The sequence below is a fragment of the Apium graveolens genome, chromosome 9 (genome assembly GCF_009905375.1).
Source record: "Apium graveolens cultivar Ventura chromosome 9, ASM990537v1, whole genome shotgun sequence".
Classification (NCBI taxonomy): domain Eukaryota; kingdom Viridiplantae; phylum Streptophyta; class Magnoliopsida; order Apiales; family Apiaceae; genus Apium; species Apium graveolens.
The window spans coordinates 128,180,004-128,191,883 of record NC_133655.1 but is presented as its reverse complement, the minus strand read 5'-3'; the positions used below and the strand labels follow the sequence as shown (position 1 = coordinate 128,191,883).

General features: G+C 38.5%; 1 non-coding gene across 1 annotated transcript; it reads right to left on the bottom strand.

The window, feature by feature from the left end:
• Nucleotides 1-1,655: 1,655 nt before the first annotated feature.
• LOC141687717 (small nucleolar RNA R71) lies at nucleotides 1,656-1,762 on the bottom strand. The gene has a single exon (XR_012561203.1). It is a non-coding gene; the product is annotated as a small nucleolar RNA R71 (small nucleolar RNA).
• Between the last annotated feature and the right edge of the window lie 10,118 nt (nucleotides 1,763-11,880).

The window sequence follows — 11,880 nt, the reverse complement described above, 5'->3', positions numbered from 1 at the left end:
CTTAAGGAGAAGGCGTAAGAAGACCGTAGAGCACTATTCAACCAAGGCGAAGAGGATCTAGTTTATTCTTGTGATTCTTTATTTTAAGTTGTAACTTTGGATGCTAGTTTTCTTGCTTGTGAACCTATACTCTTGTTTCGTACTTGGTTTATTATTTATTCAGTATAAAGACTACGTTTATTATACCATGCTATTATCGGAACCCACATTGATGATGAGTCCGATTATGGGCTAATCGTTATCGTGGGGTTCTAGCGGATTTATTTATGGATTTCTTTAGTTAATTCGTTTCGATGCCTTAGTGTGTGGTGATTGTATTATAACCAAGTATTGGTTGTGCTTATTCGTCTTATGAGCGTCGCGAACTTATAAGATAGCGTGTTAATCTTTAATGAAGCGAACGTGAATTTAAGGGTTTAGAACTTGCCATGCTAGCACAGGTTCATGTAGTGTTATGCATGATTCGTAGATAATTTTAACCATCTTACTTGCCCTATGTAATCACGACAGATAACTTGTGCATTAAACCGTTATGTTGTCAAATTCTATAGACATATAGAGTCTCAATATAATTGGTGTCTATTCAGCTTCCATCTCTTTTGTGGATGTCTGGTAGTATGGTATTTGTACAATGAAAGTTGGCGCTTATCAGTTTCGTGTTATCTGATTAGTGTCATCACCATTACATGCTAAGGTTAAGAATGAAAAGGCTATTGAATGAAGTATTTATTGAAGTTAGAATCCCATATTTGTGTCATATAGTATTCGACTCTCTTAATCTCTTAGTTAATGTTCTTTAGTGTAATCTCTTAGTTAATCTTAGTTATAAACAACCTCGAATTGTTATTCGTCTTAGCATTGAATAATAACCACACTAGTGTTGCATAAGTACATTGATTAAAATTAACCTAAACCAGTCTCTGTGGGAGCGACACTGATTTATATCTTATACTACTTGAGAACACGTATACTTGCGTAAATTTTAGCGCGTGTTTCGCCCTAACAAGTTTTTGGCGCCACTGTCGGGGACTCGGTGTTAATTTTTAGTTTATGTGTTTGTCATCATTGGTCGTTAAAGTTCAGTGACTCGGAAATTGTTACTTACTTATTTCCTTGTCGTGTTTCAGGTACTCTAGCGCACGTGTATGCATACGCGTTCCCGGTCTCGTAGGAGAACACTGGATCAAGCTGAGGAAGAAGTTGTAGTAGAGGAGAAAGTTGAAGAAGAGATCTTAGTTGAGAAGGAAGAAGAAAAACTTATTTCAATGAGGGAACCAGAAGCGAATCTGAAGGCTTTGATGGATTACTCTCAACCGAAGATCAATGATATTCAGTCTAATATTGTTCGACCAGCCATCTCGACTAATACCTTTGAGATCAGGTCGAGCATGATTCAGATGATACAGAACTCAGTTCAGTTTGGGGGTTCTCCGACAGAGGACCCTAACATGCACATCGGAGATTTCATCGAGATCTGCGACACTTTCAAGTTTAATGGAGTTTCTGAAGATGCTATTAAGTTGAGGCTTTTCCCATTCTCTCTGCGGGATAAAGCGAAGTGCTGGTTACATTCTCTACCACCAGGGTCTATCACCAAATGGGAGGATCTTGCTCAAAAATTCTTAACTAAATTCTTTCCTATGGGGAAGACTGCTGTGATCAGAAACACACTTACTTAATTTGCTCAGCAATCTTGAGGATCTTTATGTGAGGCTCGGGATCGTTATAAGGAGATGCTTAGGAAGTGCCCTCACCATGGGATGCCTGAATGGATGATCATTAACTGTTTCTATAATGGATTGGGTGCTACTTCTAGACCCATGCCTAATGCAACATCAAGAGGAGCTTTGTGGGCTAAAAGTTATGATGAAGCTTATGAATTGGTTGAACTGATGGCTGCTCATGAATACCAGAATCCTACTCAGAGACTATCTCAGGGCAAGGTAGCAAGAATTCTGGAGTTAGATGCAGCTACTGTTATAGCTGCTCGGCTTAAAGCTTTGACAATGAAGGTGAATTCTTTGGCTAATTATGGAGTTAATCAGATCACTAGTGTCTGTGAGCTTTGTACTGGTGCCCATGAGATGGAGCAGTGTGCTATTTCTAGTGAATTAGCTCAGTTTGTGAGCAACTTTCAGAGGTTGCAGCAACCCGTGCCAGCCACCTATCATCCTAACAATCGCAATCATCCTAACTTTAGTTGGAGCATTCTCATAATACGGTTCAATAACCTTATCAGCAGTATGCACCAAGGCAACAACTCCAGCTGTAACAGTCTAATGAAAAATCTGAATTGGAGGAGTTGAGGCTCATGTGCAAGAGCCAAGCGGTTTCTATCAAGACCTTGGAAAGTCAAATTGAACATAGTGCCAATGCCCTGCTAAATCGTCAACCTGGTACATTCCCTAGTGACACTGAAGTACTAGGCAAGAGAAAAGCTAAGGAGGAGGTAAAGGCAATTACATTGAGGTCTGGGAAGGTTACAAATCCCGAACACTCTCAAGTTCCGGATGAAGAAGCTGTGGCTGAAGAGGAAGTGCAGAAGGAAGATGAAGTGGAACCAAGGAAGAATATTGTTGAACACGCTCCTCCTGAGGGTAATACAGGGGAGAAGTAGATCTATCCTCCACCTCCCTTTCCTAAGAGACTGCAGAAGAAAAAGCTGGATAAGCAGTTTGAGAAGTTTCTGGAGGGTTCAAGAAACTTCATATCAACATACCTTTCGCTGAAGCTCTTGAACAGATTCCTAGTTATGCGAAATTTATGAAAGGTATTCTCTCTCGGAAGGTGAAGCTTGATGACTTAGAGAATGTTGCTCTCATGGAGGAATGCAGTGATGTGCTGCAATAGAAGTTGCCTCCAAAGCTTAAAGATCCTGGAAGCTTCACTATTCCATGTACTATCGGAAACTTGTCGTTCGACAAGTGTTTATGTGACTTAGGAGCAAGCATCAACTTGATGCCTTTGTCTGTCTTCAAGAAGTTGGACTTACCTGATCCAAAGCCAACTTATATGACCTTGCAGTTGGCCGACCGTTCTATTACATATCCACGAGGCATTGTGGAGGATGTCTTGGTCAAGATGGATAAACTCATCTTTCCTGCCGATTTTGTAATTCTTGATTTTGAGGAGGATAAGAAAATTCCCATAATCTTGGGAAGACCTTTCTTGGCTACTGTCTGAACCTTGATAGATGTGCCGAAGGGTGTGCTCACCATGAGAGTACTGGATCAGGATGTAACTTTTAATGTGTTCAATGCCATGAAATTCCCTACGGAAAATGAGGAGTGCTTAAAGGTGGAGTTGGTTGATTCGGTGGTTACTACAAAACTTTATCAATTGCTATGGTCTAATGCCTTAGAAAAAGCCTTGTTGGGAAAGTCAGATAGTGAAGATGACGAAGGTGATGAGTAGTTGCAATATCTGAATGCTTATCCCTAGAAGCGGAAAATGGATATTCATTTTGAATCTCTGGGAATGGAGGAGCTGAACAAATCTCCAAAGCGCATCAAGCCATCTATTTAGGAAGCTCCTACACTTGAGCTTAAACCATTGCCTGAACACTTAAGGTATGCTTTTTTAGGTGATGCATCTACTTTGCCTATGATTATTGCGTCTGACCTTTCAGGTAGTGATGAGGAAAAACTCTTAAGGATTCTGAGAGAGTTCAAATCGATAATTGGATGGACTGTAGCAGATATTAAGGGAATAAACCCTTCTTACTGCATGCATAAAATTCTGCTAGACGAAGGTAGCAAGCCTACTGTTGAGCAACAGAGACGGCTTAATCTAGTCATGAAAGAAGTGGTGAAGAAGGAAATTCTCAAGTGGCTGGATGTATGGATCATCTATCCCATTTCTGACAGTTCTTGGGTGAGTTCAGTTCAGTGTGTGTCGAAGAAAGGAGGTATCACAGTTATAGCTAATGAGAAGAATGAGCTCATTCCTACTCAAACAGTCACGGGGTGGAGAGTTTGCATGGATTACAGGAAGCTGAACAAAGCCACGAGAAAGGATCACTTTCCTCTGCCTTTTATAGATCAAATGCTGGATAGATTGGCTGGGCACGACTACTACTATCTTCTGGATGGCTATTCGCGCTATAATTAGATTTGCATTGCTTTAGAAGATCAGGAAAAGACTACTTTCACTTGTCTATTTAGTACTTTTTCCTTTAGAAGAGTTTCTTTTGGTTTATGTGGAGCACCAGCCACATTTCAGAGTTGCATGATGGCTATCTTCTCTGACATGATTGGTCAAAATGTGGAGGTGTTCATGGACGACTTCTTTATGTTTGATGATTCATTTGATGAGTGCTTGCAAAATCCCGGCACAGTTCTTAAAAGGTGTGTTGAGACCAATCTGGTTCTCAACTGGAAAAAATGTCACGTTATGGTGCGACAGGGCATTATTCTTGGTCACGAGGTCTCTAGTAAAGATCTTGAGGTGGACAAATCAAAGGTGGGGGCGATTGAAAACCTTCCTCCACCAGTTTCCGTTAAGGGAGTCCGCAGCTTTCTTGGGCATGCGGGTTTTAATAGGCGTTTCATCAATGACTTCTCTAAAATCTCTAAAACCTTGTGCAATCTTCTAGAGAAAGATATCCCGTTCAAGTTTGATGACGAGTGCCTAAATGTTTTTGAGAGCTTAAAGAAGAGCTTGATCACGACACTGGTCATAACTACACCTAATTGGGATGAACCTTTTGAAATAATGTGCGATGCAAGTGACTATGCAGTTGGAACAGTTCTTGGGCAGAGAAAGAACAACATATTTCATGTGGTCTATTATGCTAGTAAGACCCTAAATGGTGCTCAACTGAACTATACTACTACTGAAAAAGAGCTTTTAGCTATTTTCTAAGGTTTTAAGAAGTTTCGATCTTATTTGCTTGGGACGAAGGAGACAATTTTACTGATTACGTTGTAATTCGCTATCTCGTCTCGAAGAAGGATTCAAAGCCTAGATTGATTTGATGGGTTCTTTTACTTCAGTAATTTGAGTTAGAGATCAAGGACAGAAAGGGTACTGAGAATCAAGTCGCTGATCATCTCTCTCATTTAGAAGATCCAAGTGCAACTTCACAGGATAAGACATTGATTAATGAGTCTGTTCCTGATGAGAAAGAACCGTGGTTTGCAGACATTATGAACTACCTTGCGAGCAATATTATGCCTCCATATTTATCTTCTTCTCAAAGGAAGAAGTTTCTTTATGAGGTGAATTTGTACATGTGGGATGAGCCATTTTTGTTTAGGCAAGGAGCTGACCAAATCATCAGGAGATGTATTTCGTATAGCGAAACGGGGGGATCTTGTGAGACTGTCATTCGACTATTTATGGAGGCCAATATAGTGGAGAGAAGACAAAAGCTTGTATTCTTCAAGCGGGATTCTTCTGGCCTACATTGTTTAGGATGCACATCAGTTTGTTTTGAAGTGTGATCGGTGCCAGCGTGTTGGTAATATGTCCAAGAGGGATGAGATGCCTCTTAATGTGCTTCTCGAGGTTGAAGTATGTTATGTATATGTTGTGTACTAGATGATTTTATGAACAAAACACCTTGGTAGATTTTACTTAGTCAAATAATGTAGCACTCGACGGATAAGATTTATAGTCCCGACGGATGACTCATTATAGTCCCGACGGATGATGACTTATTATCCATCGAGTGAGTAGCTTATGTAACAATAAGTCTGTAGCACATTTCTGCATTCACCATTGTATAGATTCTGTAAGTAGTATTCAAGTCATGTTGACTTTAATTAGATATGCAGAATAGGTTGATTAATTGTACATAGATGATGTCTTGTAATTCTGCATAAATGAAATAAAGTCAAGTGCCAGTTTGCTACCCGACGGATAACCTACAATGAAGTCGACGGATGATCAAATTGACAACCCGACGGATGATCAATGACTCGATGGATGATCATGAACCCGACGGATAAAGAATTCAAATATCAGTTGACAGTGACAACACAGTCACATGCGTCGAGTGGATGTAAATGGAATGTGGTAGCCTATTCAACTGGGTTTTCGAGAACAAAGAAGCATTACCATTTCCATGCTATTATGAAGATATTCAAAGATGCTGGAATAGAGTAATGAAGTAGCATTGTAATAGATTAGATAGTTTTTGTTTTATTAACTTGTCTTATTACTTTGTAATCTTGGTGATATATAAACCAAGAAGTAGCAACTAAGACACTATCGATCTAAGCAAGAAAGCAGAGAAACATTTGTAAGCAGGATTCTTAGCATTTCTCTGTAGACTTAGAAGTTCAACTGTTGTAAGCAGCTGTGAGCATTTCTGGACATAGAGTTCTCTCGATATATAATATATATCTTTGGTGGAATCATTCAAATCCACCAAAAAGTGTTTAAAGACTCTTGTTTTTAATTACTTGTGTTTTGATTCACTTAAGTTTTCATTCCGCATTGTGCTAATCAATACACTTATATTTATATCTTAGTTAGAACATTTTATTTCAAGAAAAAGTTTCAAGAATTCCATTCAACCCCCTCCTTCTGTAATTCTTGTCATTTTGTTAAAGGACTAATAATTGGAATCAGAGCAAGCTCTTAACTTACAAAGAGTTTAAAGATCAAAACAATACAGCAAGATGAACAAGAAGGATGTTGGAGTCAAGATCCCTTTTCTGGATAAAGATAATTACCATCATTGAAAGGTAAAGATGCATCTTCATTTGCTTTCTCAAGATGAGGCCTATGTTGACTACATAGAAAGAGGCCCACATGTTCCAATGAGAGCAGCAATAGGAAACGAGCCATCAGTTCCCAAGCAAAGGCATGAATGGTCTAATCCTGACATTGAACAAGTCGGGAAGGATAAAAAGGCCATGAACATCCTGTTCGATGGAGTTGATGGAGATATGTTTGACAACATTATCAACTGCAAAACTGCCAAGGATGTTTGGGATACAATACAGATAATCTGTGATGGCACTGAGCAAGTCAGAGAAAATAAGATGCAGCTCTTGATTCAACAATATGAGCATTTTCACAATGAAGAAAGTGAGTCTCTCACTGACATTTTTAGTAGGTTTCAAAAACTACTAAATGCTCTAAAGTTGCATGGAAGGGTCTATCAGACAAAAGACTCCAATCTGAAATTCCTTAGATCTCTTCCAAAGGAATGGAAACCAATGACAGTCTCATTAAGAAACTCACAAGATTATAAGGAGTTTACATTGGAGAGACTGTATGGCATCCTGAAAACCTATGAGCTTGAAATAGAGCAGGATGAAAGGATGGAGAGAGGAAAGAAGAAAGGAGGATCCATTACACTAGTTGCTGAGTTGGAAAAGGAGAAGGAAGTGAAGATGGAAGCTGTTGAATCAACTTCAAGGGTCTGTGAGAACAAGGGCAAGGAGCTTGCAGTAGAAAGTGAAGATTCTTTGAGCCAAGATAACATGGAAGATATTGATGAACACCTAGCATTTCTTTCCAGGAGATTTTCCAAGCTCAAGTATAAAAAGAACTTTGGAGCAGCCAAGCCAAATAGAAACATGGTGGATAAATCAAAATTCAAATGTTTCAAATGTGGCTTAGCAGGGCATTTTGCTAGTGAGTGTAGGAAGTCAGATTCCAATAAGAAAATGTTTGAGCCAGTGGATTATAAGCAAAAATACTTTGAGCTGCTCAAACAAAAGGAAAGGGCTTTCATAACACAAGAAAATGACTAGGCAGCAGATGGTCTGGATGAAGATGAAGATGTCAGCTATGTCAATCTAGCCCTAATGGCCAAGTCTGATGAGACAGAAACAAGTTCTTCAAGTAATCATGTAATTACTACAAACCTTGCACATTTATCTAAAGCTGAGTGTAATGATTCCATAAATGACATGTCTACAGAGCTATATCATTTGCGTGTTACAATTAAGTCTCTTACTAAAGAAAATGCTAAAATCAAAGAAAACAATTTGTTTTTGAGTGAGAGAAATAATGTGTTTGAGTCTCAGTTCATTGATTTTGAAAATTAAGAATTGAGTGTAAAATTGCCAAGGAGGAATTAACTGAGTCCTTGAAGAAAGAGGAAATTTTAAAGAATCAGCTCGAGCGTGAACAAGAGGTGATTAAAGTATGGAAAACATCCAGGGATGTCCATGCTCAAATCACCAAAGTTCAAGGAATTGAGTCTTTCTGTGATGCAGCCTGGAAAATGAACAAAGAGAAACTAGAACCAAAATTGGTAGATGGAGTGCTTACAGATGTAGACTCGACCGATGATGAGGATCATCCGTCAAATAACAAAAAGTGTTATCCGTCGAATGATGAAAATCCTCATCCGTCGGCTGTAAGAAAGCCTATCAGTAAAGTCAAACTTGTTAAGCTGAATGAGAAGTATGGGTCTGTTTCTAAGAACTTTGTTTTAGGAGAATCGAGTCAGGTTAAGAAAGGGAAAAAGGCTAATGTTGGTCACATGACTGTCAAACAGTTAAGTGACAGACTTGAAAAGATTGAGGTAAAAATAGAGACTAAAAACAAAAGCAATAGGAATGGTAAAGTAGGGATTAACAAACACAATAACTACACACCTGATAAATATGCTCCTAGAAAAATCTGTGTCAAGTTTGGTAGTGTAAATCATTTGTCTGTTAATTGCAAATCTGCCATGCCTACTTCCATGTCTGTGCAACCTCAATTTCCTAACATGAATGCCATGCCTCCCATGCCTATTAATGCTATGTTTACACAGAACATGAATGCACAGTTTGTTAATATGCCATTTGCACCTAATCCTTATTATGCTGCATATAGTATGCCACAAATGCCATTTAGCTTGCCTTACTGGAATAACATGTTTACACATAGCATGCCATTTCCTGTTAGTCATAATATGCATGATAATTCTGTTGCAATGAATGGTTTCAAAGGCCCAACTCAAATGACTAAGGATGAATCTGAGATTCCTAAGTCAAATAAGATAAAGCCTAAGAAACAGAAAGCTAACAAGGCAGGACCCAAGGAAACTTGGGTACCAAAATCAACTTGATTTGATTTTGATGTGTGCAGGGAAATATAAAGAATCTTTGGTACTTGGATAGTGGTTGTTCAAGACACATGACCGGTGATTCTACCCTGCTCAGAGAGTTTAAGGAGAGAGCTGGCCCAAGTATTACTTTTGGAGATGACAGCAAGGGTTATAGTGTGGGATATGGCTTAATTTCAAAGGACAATGTCATCATTAAGGAGGTTGCCTTAGTGGATGGTCTCAAACACAACTTGTTGAGTATCATCCAGCTTTGTGATAAAGGCAACTCAGTAACCTTCAACTCAGAAGCCTGTGTTGTGACTAATAAAAGAAGCAACAAAGTGGTTCTCACTGGTGTGAGAAAAGGAAATGTGTACCTAGCTAATTTCAACTCATCTAATGCAGAATCTGTAATTTGTCTTCTCAGTAAAGCAAGTCAGGATGAAAGTTTGTTATGGCACAAGAAGTTGTCCCATTTAAACTTCAAGAACATGAATGAGCTAGTAAAGAAAGAACTGGTTAGAGGCATTCCTCTAGTGGAGTTTTTTAAGGATGGACTGTGTGATGCCTGCCAAAAAGGGAAGCAGATTAAAGCATCATTCAGGAAGAAACTTGATTCAACAATTGAAGAGCCTTTGCAACTGCTTCACATGGATTTGTTTGGACCAGTCAATGTATTGTCCATCTCAAGGAAAAGATTTTGCCTAGTAATTGTAGATGATTTCTCAAAGTTCTCATGGATATATTTCCTAAAGTCTAAAGATGAGGCTAGTGAAATCATCATCAATCACATAAGGCAAGTCAATAATCTTCCTGATTTCAAGGTTAGAAGAATCAGGAGTGACAATAGAACTGAGTTCAAGAATTCAGTCATGAGAGCATTTTGTGAGGAAAATGGGATTCTGCATGAGTTTTCAGCAGCAAGGACTCCATAACAGAATGGAGTAGTGGAAAGGAAGAACAGATCACTTATTGAAGCTGCAAGGACAATGCTTGAAGAATCAAAACTGCCAACATATTTCTGGGCTGAAGCTGTAAATACTGCATGCTACACTCAGAATATTTCTCTGATTAATCAAGCAAGATGTATGACCCCCTATCAATTGTTCAAGAACAAGAAGCCAACTCTAAATTTTCTTCATGTCTTTGGCTGCAAGTGCTATATTCTGAGAAATCAAACTGATCAAAATGGAACATTTGATGCTAAAGCAGATGAAGGAATTTTTGTTGGATATGTTGTTGGTAAAGCGTATAGACTCTACAATCTAAGAACCAACATTGTTGTGGAATCAATACATGTTGTGTTTGATGATAAAAAGATTGAAGGACTGAAAGATGGAGATTACCATGAGAGCCTCAAATTTGACAATATGGAGATGGTTAGTGATGACAGTGATGATGAGAGTGATCAAGAAACAGTGAATAAGGATAATACAGATAAATCTACTACCAATGAAGCACAAAACTCAACATCTGTCGAGTTGCATAATGATTCATCCGTCAGAAGGCAATCTGCGTTATCCGTCGGGAGACAACCAGCTTCATCCGTTGATACTCAAAATTCACCATCCGTCGGGTTATCAAAAGGAGCAGGAAGTCAAGATAGATCACCTATAGAAAGTTTCCCTTTCTCAAATCAAAGATCCACAAACTCAGGGGGAGTTTCTAACAATCAAAACTCAATCACACATCAAGACAACAATGAGGTTTCTTCATCTAGAGCTAATCTACCTCAACAAAGGAAATGGACAAAAGATCACCCCTTTGAGCTTATCATTGGTGATGTTTCTTCTAGATTTCAAACAAGAAGAGCAACTTAGGAAGAATGTCTATACAGCAGCTTTCTTTCCAAGGAAGAACCAAAGAAGGTAGAAGAAGCTTTGTTGAATCCTGATTGGATTTTAGCTATGCAGGAGGAGCTAAACCAATTTGAAAGGAATAATGTATGGAAGCTGGTACTCAAGCCTAAAGGAAAGAATCCAATTGATACCAAATGGGTATTCAGAAACAAGATGGATGAAAATGGCATAGTAGTCAGGAACAAAGCTAGATTGGTTGCTAAAGGCTATTGTCAGCAAGAAGGAATAGATTTTGATGAAACATTTGCTCCTGTTGCAAGACTTGAAGCCATCAGAATCTTCTTAGCCTATGCAGCCTATGCCAATTTCAAGGTCTATCAAATGGATGTCAAAAGTGCCTTTCTGAATGGAGATTTGGAGGAAGAAGTCTATGTCAGTCAACCTCCTGGCTTTGAAGATCCAAATTTTCCAGAACATGTCTATTATCTTTTGAAAGCACTTTATGGACTGAAGCAAGCACCTAGAGCCTGGTATGACACTTTATCAAAGTTCCTTTTGGAAAATCACTTCACAAGAGGTACTGTAGATAAAACTTTATTTTTCAGAAATGTTAATGGCTCTAGTATACTTGTTCAAATTTATGTAGATGATATTATTTTTGTCTCTACAGATGAGAAATTTTGCAAAACGTTTGCCAAATTGATGCAAAGTAAGTATGAAATGAGTATGATGGGAGAACTAACTTACTTTCTTGGCTTACAAGTTGAGCAAGTTAGTGATGGAATATTCATTAGTCAAACTAAATATATTTTTGATCTCTTAAAGGAATTTGATATAATGGATTGCACATCTGCAAAAACTCCCATGGCCACTGCAACTAAGCTTGAATTTAACACTGCTGAAAAGTCTGTGGATATTTCAAGTTATAGGGGCATGGTTGGCTCACTTCTGTACATAACAGCTAGTAGACCAGACATAATGTTTGCTACATGTTTATGTGCTAGATTTTAGGCTAATCCTAGAGAATCTCACTTAATAGCTATTAAGAGAATTTTTAGATATCTCAAGGGTACACCAAATCTT